Below are 13561 nucleotides of genomic sequence, written 5' to 3'. Positions count from 1 at the left end.
TTATTCTGTCGTTCCGTGCCCTCTGGAAATCCTACCAGGTGCACCTGCAGCACCCTTCGGAATCCTCTTCTGTGATCCTAAGTTCTTTCACTTCTGATTGCAGGGTTGGCTATTGAGACAGTGCCTCTTGCAATGTGAGGTGTAATGAAACCAATAGGGTCTCATTATGATCAACATGTTCAAATTCACCTAAGTCATTTCTGTGTCAATTTTGGACCCAGGGCACTTTTAGAGTCAGGTTTTGCTTGCTAGATCATATCAAACCACTCAGTATGTTTTTCTAAAGAAGATTCAATTTTCTCCAAGGGATCAGAGGCGGCCATCATCCCAGCTGGTGCCTCCCTAATGACTTTAGCTGGGGGAGGTCTATTGAGTGTTGGCTTCACCATTGTCCTTGATAGTAATTAGCCCCCTAGACACTGATAACAACGCAATAGGATATGTTGGAGTCCCCTAACTATACAATGAAGAGACCAAGTGTTTTTTCTCAGGCACACTCCATCAGTGGAGACCAAGCGGCTTGTATGATTGTTTTTGGGTAATTTCTGGTGAGTAGTTTTTCTTAGAGTACTTCTGACTGTGATAGGTTGAAAGATCGGAACAATTCCGCTGAATTCTAAAGAACTGCCCAAAGAATACATTATTGTTCTGGGCCCAGGGATGATGGCAGCAAAATGAAGTAAGGAATTCTTGCCCATGGGTTTATTGTAAATTTCCCAAATAAAATGTCCATTCTCAGGTTTGATTGATGTCAGGAAAAGGTATTGTTGCATTGTCGACATGCGGGGTAAACCTTAAATGCGGATCCAGTTGGTTAAGCCAATAACTTGCTTGGTTTCTTTGTTACTTCTATGCCAGATAAGATGCCATTGATGTAACATTTCCCTATGGACAGATTTTTCTGACAGTGGTTTGTATTTGCATAAATGTATCTTCCCTCAAAATCACATACATACAGGCATGCCAGGCTGCTCGCAAAAGTGGTGCCGATCAAGGTTTACCTATCTGATGGTATTAGTGGGCTGTAGATTGGTACTAGTTAAATGGTATTGCTGTTTGAGCTCGAGCCATTCGAAGTCCGATTGGAGTACGGCATTCTTAATTTGAGTGCCTACTGAGGCTTTCCACATCTCTCACTGTTGCTTTGTGTGGAATATTGATGTATAGTGCTTTGTGTGGTATGCTGATGTATAGTGATTCAACATCAGTTTGATTGAGCCTAAGGAAATGAACAGGTCCACACACAATCCGGTTTCATAGATGACAAAATAATATGCTTTCCAAAGGAAAACAATAGAGTAAGAGCAGATATACTGATATACCACAGTTCTCTCCTGTTGAGAGTCTACAGCATTTTGGGATAGATGTCTTAAACTTTTTTTGTGGTTGCAACCACTCCAATTTAGAGTCTGTGACCCAAAACGTTTTTGGACCATTTGCAAAATCTTTTTAAGGATTCAGTGAAGTTTTACTGACTTCTAAAAAGGGCATTGCAACATGATTCAGTATTTGGCAGGGTGTGGTTTGGACGTCCCTACCTGGTACCTATTTGGTATCAGATGTTTCAATGGCTTCAATGGTTTGCAACTGCAAACCATTGAAAAAAAATAACAAATTCCAAGTTGTAGTGGTAACTCATTCTTCCCGCTTTGGGAATCAGGATCAAAGTAATGTATGGGATCTGTACTAGTGCACCTTGTAGGAAATTGGCTCAAAATAAGGAGAGGCCGCGAATTAATTCTTTCTCTTTTAGCGAGTTTATTGCATAGTGTAGAGTGAGTTCATTCACAAGGAATACAAAAAACAAAGTTCGCCAGTCTCGATTCTTTCTCTTGACAGGCATCGCGTGGGCTCTACTTGGAGATCTCGTCGTCCAGAGCCTCAGAAAACAAATACAAATAAGGAGACTGGAGTCAGTGGCCATTTTGGCGGCTTGAGTTGGACACGGGGTGGGTAGTGACGGCTACCCCTTAATTAAAGAACCTTCACCAGTACTCTGAGTGTCACAGAGTCTCTGACTCAGGTATATTACCCCAAGGTTACTCTAGTGGCATTAGACAGCCGCCTCCTGCCTAAACCCCTTAAACGGTCTGGTACCTGTGTGAGCCACGCTCATCCCAGAACATGGCTGGCTTCTGCATGGGGTCTTTGGTTGGTCTTGTCTCCTCGGACAGCTCTAACGGATAACGCTGTTGTCTCTCCAGGAGTCGGGTCAGGTCTCCCTGTCTTAGCGTCCTCTACGCAGGAAATGTTCTCCCGGTCTTGGCCATAGAGCCATAGCTGCCAAGGTTTCAGATTGCTTATGTGTGACATTTTCATAATTTCACTGTAATTATGAGTGACATTCAACGACTATGAGTGACACTTTCTCGTGATCAAAATCAAGCAATGAAATAGAGGGAAACATGTAAATGTCAGAAAAAACTACCGCTTAAGCAACTAGAAACTCTAAGATCATCTTAAAACTACTGCAAAGCACCAGCAATAGAAAGGCACTGGGAACCGACTATACCAAACAGGACGTGAGAGACCATAATGCCTGTAAATGAGTCTCGCCCCCCCCCCTCCACCAAAAAAGAGGGTAGATCTTTCAAGGGTGGACATACACAGAACAATGTAACTCCCTCAGCATGAACTGATCATGCTGTGCTGAGAATCCCATGCAGAATCCGAGGCAAACCACAGTAACACATGCTGGGCTGGAGCTCTGCTGTCTCACGCAGGCCTCAGACCTGGAATGCATTGCTTTTCACAAGCAGGTGCAATCTATTGCTTCCTCTATAAAGTTTTTGAGGTGGGGGGTGGTGAATCTTTGAGCACAATTTACTACTCAATAAGAGAGATGGCTCACACACCATGCAAACAATGAATGAACATCAGGCCCAACCTCTTTCCTATAAAGTTTATCTTAGACAAATCGATTTGTTCACGTTATGTAAATGTGCCACATAAATTGTCAGACAAGTCTTTCTAACAGAAATACCGATATGGAAATGTTTGCAATTCTTGCGAAGATGTAAGGTTTTCAATAGACCTACACAAAGGCTTCCACAAATCCCTTTATAGCTCCGCGCAAACCTGCTAGGAAACATTATTATCATGCATCACTGTCTGAAAGTGTGCCTGCTTGAAACAGGGCAGCGGGCAGCTGCAGCTGATCATCATGCCCATGCACTACTTAATTTGAAGGATTAGAGGCAGAAGTTTACCTCCAGCACATAACTTGTGCCCCCACCTCTCCCACCAACCACACATCGAATATATTAATGGGCCTGAATTCCAGCTCAATTGCTAGTTAAAACCACCAGACGCTCTGCAAAGTCCTCATGTGGAGGAAGTGGTTGTGTTCCATGTGGGAACCCAGAATTAGGTTATATAAAGACATCTTCGCACCAACCTTGTTTCGATTTGGGTAGTTGCATTTATAGCTTTGTTCTTCCATGGACTCTTAGTTCCAACCTTTTCTGCCAGCAGCAGCGTTAATTAGGAAACAAGTGCAGGTGTCCCGTTTTTAGGTCTCGCGCCTGCGATTGCAGGGCAAAGCCCTGCGTCACAAAGCGAGCCTATAGTGATCGTTTCTGCTTTCAAGGAGTACAGAGGAGAGGACAAGAGACTGGCACGCGCACGCAGCCTGCCGGAATCGGATCAGGTCGCGCGCGTGAACACGCGCTCCGATTTCGGCAGGCTCTTCACACACACACACACAATGGATACAGCCGCGTAGGTAGGGGGGGCGAGGGGGGCGGTCCGCCCCGGGCGGCACCTATTTTGAGGCGGCTGCACAGGCCGGGACTGAGTCTGACTGGAGGCCGAGGCCCGTTGCGGCAAGTGACAGTGACAGTGTGACTGTAGGGCGGCGGCGCTGCCGCTTTACACAACACATCACATCATGCAGAGTGAGACAGTCATCACTTGTTTGATAAACGAACCCGTCGGTTACACAGCCATCTCCCATCTTTAGTTAGCACTAAGCACAGACAATGGGGGTTGCATGGCATATCTAAATACATCAATGCATGCCATGCAATTAAATAAATACGTTCGAATTCGAAATCGATCAGCTCACGTTGTTGGGGCAACCACCTCCCACTACCTCGCTCACACTAGTCCTCCAGGGCCGTCAATCAGTGGTAGCGGGCGCGAGCGCAACCAATGACGGTCCTGTAAGGACACTTTGGGCCAGCCCTCGCCGCACCGTAGCCAGCCAGTGTGACACGTTACGCGCTGCGCGCTCACAGCCCCTCCCGTCGTGTCGTGTCGAGGAGTCGGAGATGGTGTGTGACACCACCATTCCCCTGACCATACTTCTTGCCTGGCCCTGCTGCAGCCTGTTGCTTGCTTTACTGTCTGTCTGTGGCTGCGGGCGGCACGCAGATGCAACGAACTTTAAAATAATTCAAGGTGAGAGAGTCGCATAACAAGAGAATTTACACAGGGTCGGGGACTTTGACCAAACCGGGCATCGCGTGACTAGCCTCTGTATAAAATCGATGCCAGTCATCTAAGCCATCATACGTACACCACAGAAAAATTGGTACTTTTCTCTCTGTGGAATGCTTTAATTTTGCCTTGGCCTTGGAATTCCTTTAAATTTTCCCTCCCTTATCTGTGATCCACATTGTTCTTCAGACCACACAGAATCTTCAATGGCACTCTGTGATCTCTGTAGCATCAGCATTCTCATCCTAGCATTAGTTTATCGGACTACGTTCCCTCCCAATACCCTTGATCATCTTGCTCATCAAAAAGGGCTTGGTTGTTCATCTGTGTTTCAACTCAGGTTTTTTTCCAGTTGAACTGACCTCTGACCTTTTTAATCTGCAAAAATCTAATTTCAGGATACTGCCCACTACCAAGTGACATTCTGATTTTAGCTAAAAAGCAAATTGCTTTGGTGTTATTCCTAAGGTGTAGACGGACAGGTTTATTCTGATTGACTAATGACGTTATGAATTTAACATATTGAAACCCTACTAAGAGATATCTGAATCTGTCCCAAAGTCTGATATAATTAAAAAACACCAATGAATTCTCAGGTTTTATTAAGATTTTTAGATCAAGTTCTCTTGTAGACATGGAAACATGTTTTGCTCTGAAACGGTATTTAAGACTACATTCTAGGCTGTGTTAGGCTTCCACCTCGATTTCTGTGGTTTACCCTGCATCAACCAAAAAAGGTATTTTGGCTCCATCTTGTTTTACACCTGGCATCTTTCTTCTGAGAAGCGCCACAACACACACTGCTCCTGTCCGCGTTGTCTTAAGGATTTTTCGGGGCTCTGGGCAAGGCATATTTTTGGGGCCCCCCTGCTCGTAACAACTTTACATTTTATTACCCATTTTTTACTAATTTAATCCAGCGTAATGCTAAACTAACTTTTATAAAGAGGCTTCACACAAAAGCAGTTGAAAAATGTCTTCCCAGAACTCCAAAATCCATAGGATGCCATTGGGCAAAGAGAAACAGCCTCGGTGGTAGGCAGAGAAGAGACGTTGAGATAAATAGAAGTACACAGAGATGGGCTAGATAGAAAGAAACGTAACTTCTCCCTGGGGCAATTACCGTCTTTGCCCATGTCTTAAATCGTCCACTGCTGAGTGGAGCGTAGAAAAAGTCAATTCAAACGTTTGACCATTCTCCTTGGCGCCCTTTAAAAACCATTCCAAGCTTGAAAAAAATCACCGTTCTTGATTTTCAGAAGGAATCCTGTAGAAATAGTTAATGAAATAATTTGAAAGTTTTTATTTTTTGGAAAGAGCCACACACTACCGAAGCCTTCCATGATACTAAGCACGTTTCTGAGTAGTTTTGTAAATGCAGCAAGTGGTTTCAGAGCGAGTCAATAACACATTATGGCCCTCCCAGAGAGTCTCAGTCCAGAGATGGGGGCAGACATACCAGGGTGGGGCTATGATGGTGGAAGTTATAAGGCACCAGCCAGGAACTCGCACAAGGCACAGCACCTGCCACGTGACGCCAGAGAAAAATACTTTTTGGGGCATTTTAGACAAAGTATTTACTGCGCATTATCAAGTGATAAACAGTTCTGTAGAATCTCCTGATATAATTACGTCTCGAGCCTTAACCAAATTAAAATCTACCCTAACAGGGTTTGGAGCGCTGGTGTGTCAAAGCTGTAGTTAAGTGCTAATTCTTGATGTACAGAATACCCAGGAGTACATTGAAGAATACTCAAAAGACATTTGACATAATTTTTTCTACTGTCTGCAACACAGAAATATCGATATATCCCCATATATCACTTCCATATGTGACTGCAGAGATACATTTATTAGCTTGTTAGATCTTAATCACAACCTGCAGCACTTTCTTTTCTAGCCTGGAAGCAAAAGCTGAAACTGAAATATCCCTCATAAACATATTATTCTTAGTGCCAACTATAGGACGCCAAGTACACAAAGAATTAAGGGAGTAGTATGCTTTAAGATTACAAATATTAAAATCTTTGCACTTATGTAACTCACGTGTATAATATATGAAACTTGTGGTGCCCATGCATTTGTGAAAATAGAAGATGCTCACATGTTCTCAGTGATTTTTATGGAGCAGGGTCCAAGCATATATGCAATTCACCCATATCTAAGTCAAAGGCCTAACTCAACATGTTCCTTTTTCAATCTGTATTGATGTTAGCATAGGTGCCAGGGTTCTATCCTAACACATTTTGCTTTTGCACACAAACATATTTTCTCAAAGCCGCCATCTGGATTTAAAAGCTCTACATCAACTACTGTATTAATAAAATCCTTTAGGGATTATTTTTAAAAATTCACTTGCATACATTCATTAGTGGCTCAACCCAGAATGTATTTGAAGGAGAAAGAGTGCATTCTTATGCCCAAATTGTGGATACCTGCAACAGGGTACAGTTCTGGTTGTGCATTTTTTTTATTATTACTTGCAAAATGTTCTTGTGTGTATTTCTGTATGCACTGGCCTCAATTGTACTGTGCCTGTAAGCGTTTGCTGCGGCTGCACTACCATACTCCCACCAATTGCAGCTATTGAGCAACATAACAGTGTGAGTTTAAGGAATGCAGCAGTCTGCTCATCTTAGCCAATGTAAGGCAAAAATGATGGAGGGCCTCTTAGGATGGCTGCATGGCTCCTTACTTGGATTCAAGCTAGATGTGCCTGACTTCAGGCCTTAAAGAGGCCCTGAAAGACATCAGGAGCTGAGATAACATAATTGTTCACACAGCTCTCTGATGGATGTCACATGTGGTTTTTCTGAGTCCCCAGGTAGATCATGCAGTCTGTGTGTTCTCTTTTGTACTGCCAGTCACCGGTGTATTCAACTGTCTAGCCTTTGACCGTGTCATGTATGTGCATGTAACTTGCATGATCGAGGTAACTGTTAGCAGCAATACTACGTGTCTCTTCTCGAGACTCAGACATCTTTCAAGTGCTCACCGACCTTTTTCCCCAACACACCCCCAAGGGGCGGCAATCTGAGGGGTAGCCCCGGGCGCCACAAGCTCAGCTACGCCCCTGAATGGATATGGACACAGACACACACACACACGCGTGCACACACACACACATGCAAACATATGCAGACACACGCGCGCGCACACACGCACGCACACATAAAGAGACCAAGCACTGACGTATTTAGGCACGCTTCAGATGCGGGCATTTCATAAAAGTGAGTTAATTTCTAATTACTGTTTGTGACCGGATCATACCTGTCTGGCGTGGGTATCAAACATCATTGATGTGTTTCAATAATACAATAGATAGGGTGGTTTCATCATTCGCAACCAGGTTTTATCATTCGCGGTTGCGAGTAATCTCTACACGTCTCCTTGCAAATGTTTTTTTTAACCTTATGAAGGAGAAATCTGTTGCTCCTTCGGGGTTGGGAGGAAAAGCACAACCCAGTGAAAGTAATTCGTACGGAATATATTAATAACCGGACCAAATTAACCTTGTATCCCGGAAGATCTGAGGTGCGGAGCCTCGTCTGTCTCTCACCTTTGCTGTGCCTCTTGCGTGCCAGTGCTGCTGCCCTCCCCAATGCCCCAGAAATGAAAGGAGGTCGGAAGGAACAGCTTTTATGCTCAGACCTCGGGTGATACCGAGCCGAAAACATAGAAGAAATCCTTCTGGAGTTGATGTAGGTTTTGTTTAGATAAAAGGAAATAGGTAAAAATAGGCTAAAAAAATGACAAATTATCGTTTGTATTCAAATTGGAAGATTCTTGCAATGTATAAAGCAATTTGGTGTGGGTGTGTTGATGTTTTTGACGATTGTTACATTGGCCCTTATGTAGCGCCATCGGGGGATGTTACTATCTTTATTAGGTGTGCATTATTTCTTCCTTTTATGAATTGGACAGTGATAGTCCAAGCATATCATCTATTGCTAGTGACTCCCGTGTTTCAGTGGCAGAATGCGATATGCTGAATTTTGGTTATTAGTTACATTCTGCCTCTGGTTATCAGTCCAATCTTATGATCGTTCGTACATCTAGGTGAGTCATCCAATACTTGAAAAGTGGCAGTGATGCAGCCATGATCAATTTCCTTGGTTTAAATGGTAAGTACGTGATTGCTGGCTATACATCTCCTATTTCTGCAGAGCGGTCCTCTTTCACTTTCGGGACTGCGCTTGTTGTGAGAGGGTGTAGCGCTGTGGGTCGGGCGAGAAGTACTTTGGGACTGGCACCTGGTTATTGGTCACAGGTGAGTACTCAAAGTCTATGTATACTTTTCAAGTTGGCAAATATAGCGTACCTCCAGTAGAACTATGCGCCAAAAGTGCTGCTACGTTTAAACGGGATTTGTGTTTTGTGACAAAAGCTGTATGTTTAGACTGCTAATGACATTCTCTTTATGCACAGGATTTCCGTGACATTGGCACGTCCATTCCGATTCATTTCCAATTGGTTATTCATCATTGTCAAGAGCAGGCATATGCAGTATGTTAATATTTACATCCACTAGAACCTTTATTTGAAAACTAATCTTTTATTTTACATAGCGCTTCATTCCTCACATCTGCCGTTTCTAAGCACTGTAATGAACAGACAACACTCTCACAGGATTTAGGCTGCTCTATTTACTGGCCTCAGAAGAATGCACGGTTGAGAGGACAGAGCCCGAATTCGAATCAGTAACCCGCAGGAGACCGTATTTGTTTGCAGACACCGTATAACTCATTGAGCCACATAGGCGCTTTAAACGCAATATCTTTCACTCTATCTGGAAAAGAAGGATCACTACGGTTCATGTAACATAACGTCACTAATAACTAATGCCACTGAGGCGTGTTTCGTAGGAATGCCATTGGGAAAGCGCTGCGAAGGGAGAAGCCCGCATAACTACTCCGGGTTAGAAAGTTGCAAAGCATAGTTCAGAGTCCCTGACCAACAGTCTAATCCACGTTGAGTTTTGTCATCTGGGTTTCTTACTCATGCTACTAAAAGACAGACGTGAGCTACTAGTGAATCTGGCGCCTAGACACTCTTCAGGTGGCGATGTGTATATACAAGCATGCATACCTAAATATGTCACTTAAAGTGTTATCGAACAAAGAAACGAACGATAATATATTATTAGTAAATCATGATTATCGTAATAAAGCTACTACTACTAGTACTAATAATAATGCTCCAAATTGAGAAATATTTAATCGTGCAATAAGTTAAAATGCATAACTATTTTGGGGAATATTTTAAATCTGAGAAATCCTTAATTCGGTTTTTTAAATGTACCAATATTTTTATATGAGCCCCTTGATTTCTCACAGGTGAAAATTTTCAGGAGGATATACCACTTTTGGGGAGTCACAGCAGGGCAGCTGAGTGAGTTGGGCACCTGTTGCTGACTCGTGGGACCATATTAGACAAGCATTTGCAATGCATTCGGTCTCGCATTTGGGCGAGTTTAAGCTGTTGGCATTGTAAATGACAATGCCTTTTATTTTTGTTTTAAAAACGAAAATAAAAAGGCAATGTCATTTACAATGTTAATAGCTCAAAGTTGTGTAAATGCGAGACCTGTTTGTGAGAAGTTGGCCTGATATATGATGTCTCCAGTTCTGGGGGCACCTTGTATCAGTCCAAACAATCCCTTATGGTATCTGGTTGTAAGTCAACCTTATAGACAAGCTATCCTAAGGGTAGCATGGACTAAGCAGCCTTAAAGGCTTAACTCAAGAGGGCATCTGAAGCCAGCTGTTTTACCAATCACAATCCTGTAATATCAAATGAAAGGACACCACACATGTTATATATTATAAAAATATATGTATTTATTACTAGAATAATCCTCTGTACTCTTTATGAGTGCAGAGGCACAAGCGTTTAAACAAAAGCACAGTTAAACATACAAAAGTTGCACAATTATGGATGAGGGCGGGTGGCCACGCAAACCATATATTAAAAAAGTGGTATAAGTATCCCTAATCGAACAGTGGTCAGGCCTAGGGCCTGGGGAATCGCTGGGACCAATCAGGACTAGCAATGCTGAAGTCAGGAAAAGCCCGCGGGAATCGGGTGCAGCGCTTAAAGCACACGCATGCACCAATGCAAAGTCAATGGTGCGTAAAAGTTACAAAGTTACTGTTAAAGGAGTCTTCCGACTGGACTAGAATGACCAAACTTTAGACTTAGACACTAGAGGGGAATACCAATGCAGGAGCACTGGCGTTCACGAGTTACCTCACCCACAGGAAGCGGGTGCATAGGAGCCAAAGTGTGTCGGGTTTCGTCACTCAGTCTGATGGTGCCTGGAGATGATGATGCTGCAGGCGTCCTGAAGAGAAGAGACCGGTTGGATCCAAGGGTGGATCGAAGCTGAAGGGTACCTGAAAGCACAGGGGACAGAGTCTGGGTCACTCAGCAGTGACCAGGGTGGAACCAGGAAGGAACCAGGCAATGTCGGGCGCAATCAGGTGGTTATCGAGAAGCTTGTCTTCGCTGCCACGTGGACTCTGGGGCACCGAGGATGTCCAGGAGTGGATCACGAGCTGTCCCACAAAGGGTCTTGCTGTCGGCGGTGTCGGCTTCCGGATTGGAGCAAACAAACCTTGGCAAGCGCAACCCACACAGGATTCGAAGACCGCTTCTTACTCGGACCAGGAAGGTCAGAGCGGGTGCTCCTTTTCAGGGGAGTGAGGGCCAGTCCAGAGCAACCGGACTGGCAGAGCAAATTCAAAGGTTTGTCGGTACTGAGGGCGCTAGCCAACGGGCAAGTGACCGGAACAACACGTTGAGCAGCAAAATGCAGAAGGGCCCCACGCAGCACTCGGAGAGTGTGGAGGGGTAGCTTTAGTGCAAAAGCTGCTCAGGGCTGGGGCTTCTCAAACCCCAATGCACAGCATTGAGGGAGCCTCGGGAGCCGCACGGTCAGCACTTCGTGGTTTTTCCACGATGGCCGGACCCACTCTTCAGGTCGCCTCCACGGGTCTCAGATTCACTGGGACTGTAGATCAGGCTGTTGGAAGGCAGGATAGCTGGGTCTTGTCAATCTCTGTTGCTCGAGTTCTGGTGGGAACTGCAACAAAGCAAATGGTGAGGCGCTGGATGGTGTCTGTTTGCACAGGGTGGTCACTCCTTGACCACAAGGGAGATTCTTCAGTCTTCGCCGTCGAGTAGGATGTCGAAGGATCCAGAGTTTTGTTTCATAAGTTTCAGTCAGGATAATCTGCGTGCACTAGCACTGCTCCCACCTTTATTCCAAACTGGGGGGCTGGATTACCTGCTCGGTCCCTCCTATGGGTGGGACCCAGGAAGGGGGTGGTTACACCCCTTTCCCTTTGTCCAGGGTCGTGCTGGGACTGGGGCTGGAGTGCCCCAGAACCGGTTTGACTGGAATTTGCCCGGGGACACCTTGTGCGCCCCAGGCAGTGTCTAGTTTCTTTCAGCCCTCCCTGCTCCAATCCACTATCTCCTGTCTGGGGTGGTGTAGCACCTCCCCGCGACAGGAAACCCTTTGTCCAGGCCTCCTCTGCCAAGTTTCGGTCAGCATCAGGAGGTCAGACTTGTGTCGGGGCAGCAGCATCCATTTTGTGATGCTGAGGCTCTGGTTAGGATTAACCGCGTTTTCAGTAAAGTAACATGTCTTCTCCCTCTTGCTTGCTTGAATCCAGTGGTACTTATGGCGGCCAAAAGCGGTACAAAAGGGGGTGGTGATGGAGGGAGCATCTGAATCAATCAAACACTCACACCCAGTCAAAAGATCTGGGTTTAATCCATCACCGTTCTTAAGCCCACTCTGCCACCCCAGTTCAGACATGGCTATATGCAAATCAGTCTGACCCTGTGCCTCATGGGAACAGTCCAGCCCTTTTGTACCGCTTTTGGCCACCATAAGTGTGGCAGGGTATGCTCAGACGTGAGTCCCTTGCTCACTTTGCCACTGGATTCAAGCAAGCCGGGCTGAAGACGGCTGGAATGCCAGAAACCGGTCCTCGGAAGCTTGTTTCCGGTCCAGGGAAGACATGGCTTGGCAGTTCGGGCTGGACTGTTCCCATGAGGCACAGGGTCAGACTGATTTGCATATAGCCATGTCTGAACTGGGGTGGCAGAGTGGGCTAAAGAACGGTGATGGATTAAACCCAGATCTTTTGACTGGGTGTGAGTGTTTGATTGATTCAGATGCTCCGTCCATCACCACCCCCTTTTGTACCACTTTTGGCCGCCATAAGTGTGGCAGGGTATGCTCAGACGTGAGTCCTTGCTCACTTTGCCACTGGATTCAAGCAAGCCGGGCTGAAGACGGCTGGAATGCCAGAAACCGGTCCTCTGAAGCTTGTTTCCAGTCCAGGGAAGACATGGCTTGGCAGTTCGGGCTGGACTGTTCCCATGAGGCACAGGGTCAGACTGATTTGCATATAGCCATGTCTGAACTGGGGTGGCAGAGTGGGCTAAAGAACGGTGATGGATTAAACCCAGATCTTTTGACTGGGTGTGAGTGTTTGATTGATTCAGATGCTCCGTCCATCACCACCCCCTTTTGTACCGTGTTCTCTGGGCTGGCGCTGCTGGGGAACCACTCCAGCAGCCACAGCGGTCCCTGCGGTGCTCATAGCCGCCAGTGGGTCGTCGGGTGTCATGATATCCCCCCATTTTTAAATAATGTACCTTGGGACACGTGGTGCGATCAGCGCTGCCATTGACTCGAAGAGCCTGAAACTTTATTCTCCTGGAAGCAGCCGCAGGCGGCAGCAGCAGGACATCCCGTCTTAGCTACTGAAGCGTGCATCACGTCCTCACCGATTTATCAAAGACGCGCCAGGTTGTCGCGGTTGAATATTGTTACATTGTGAGAGTGCCAGCTAGCTCTGTGGACTCTGAGCCAGCTCTCAAGCATGCCGGGAATATCGCTGCTGCTGAGCTCCAGCTTAATTTCAGTCTCAGTATGGTAGTGAACTAGCGCTCCAGCTTGACAGCTGGGGAGGCGCTATTATGCGTGACTTTGCATTTCAGTGCGGTGATACGGATCACCACACTGAAATGCGTTAGTATTACACCTGGTGCGTGATACTTGGCAGGGCTGTAGAGCCCTTCCAAACTGCGAGTCTCCTTCAGT

General features: G+C 45.6%; 1 protein-coding gene across 1 annotated transcript in view; it reads left to right on the top strand.

The window, feature by feature from the left end:
* The window catches only part of LOC147683548 (serotransferrin-A-like), a 282375-nt gene that overhangs the window by 95045 nt on the left and 173769 nt on the right, over window positions 1–13561 (top strand). The gene's annotated exons all lie outside the window — the stretch shown is intronic.

Source organism: Lissotriton vulgaris, chromosome 11 (genome assembly GCF_964263255.1).
Source record: "Lissotriton vulgaris chromosome 11, aLisVul1.2, whole genome shotgun sequence".
In the NCBI taxonomy this organism is placed as follows: Eukaryota; Metazoa; Chordata; class Amphibia; order Caudata; family Salamandridae; genus Lissotriton; species Lissotriton vulgaris.
The sequence above is the reverse complement of the archived record's forward strand: the minus strand, read 5'-3'. Positions and strand labels throughout refer to the sequence as shown.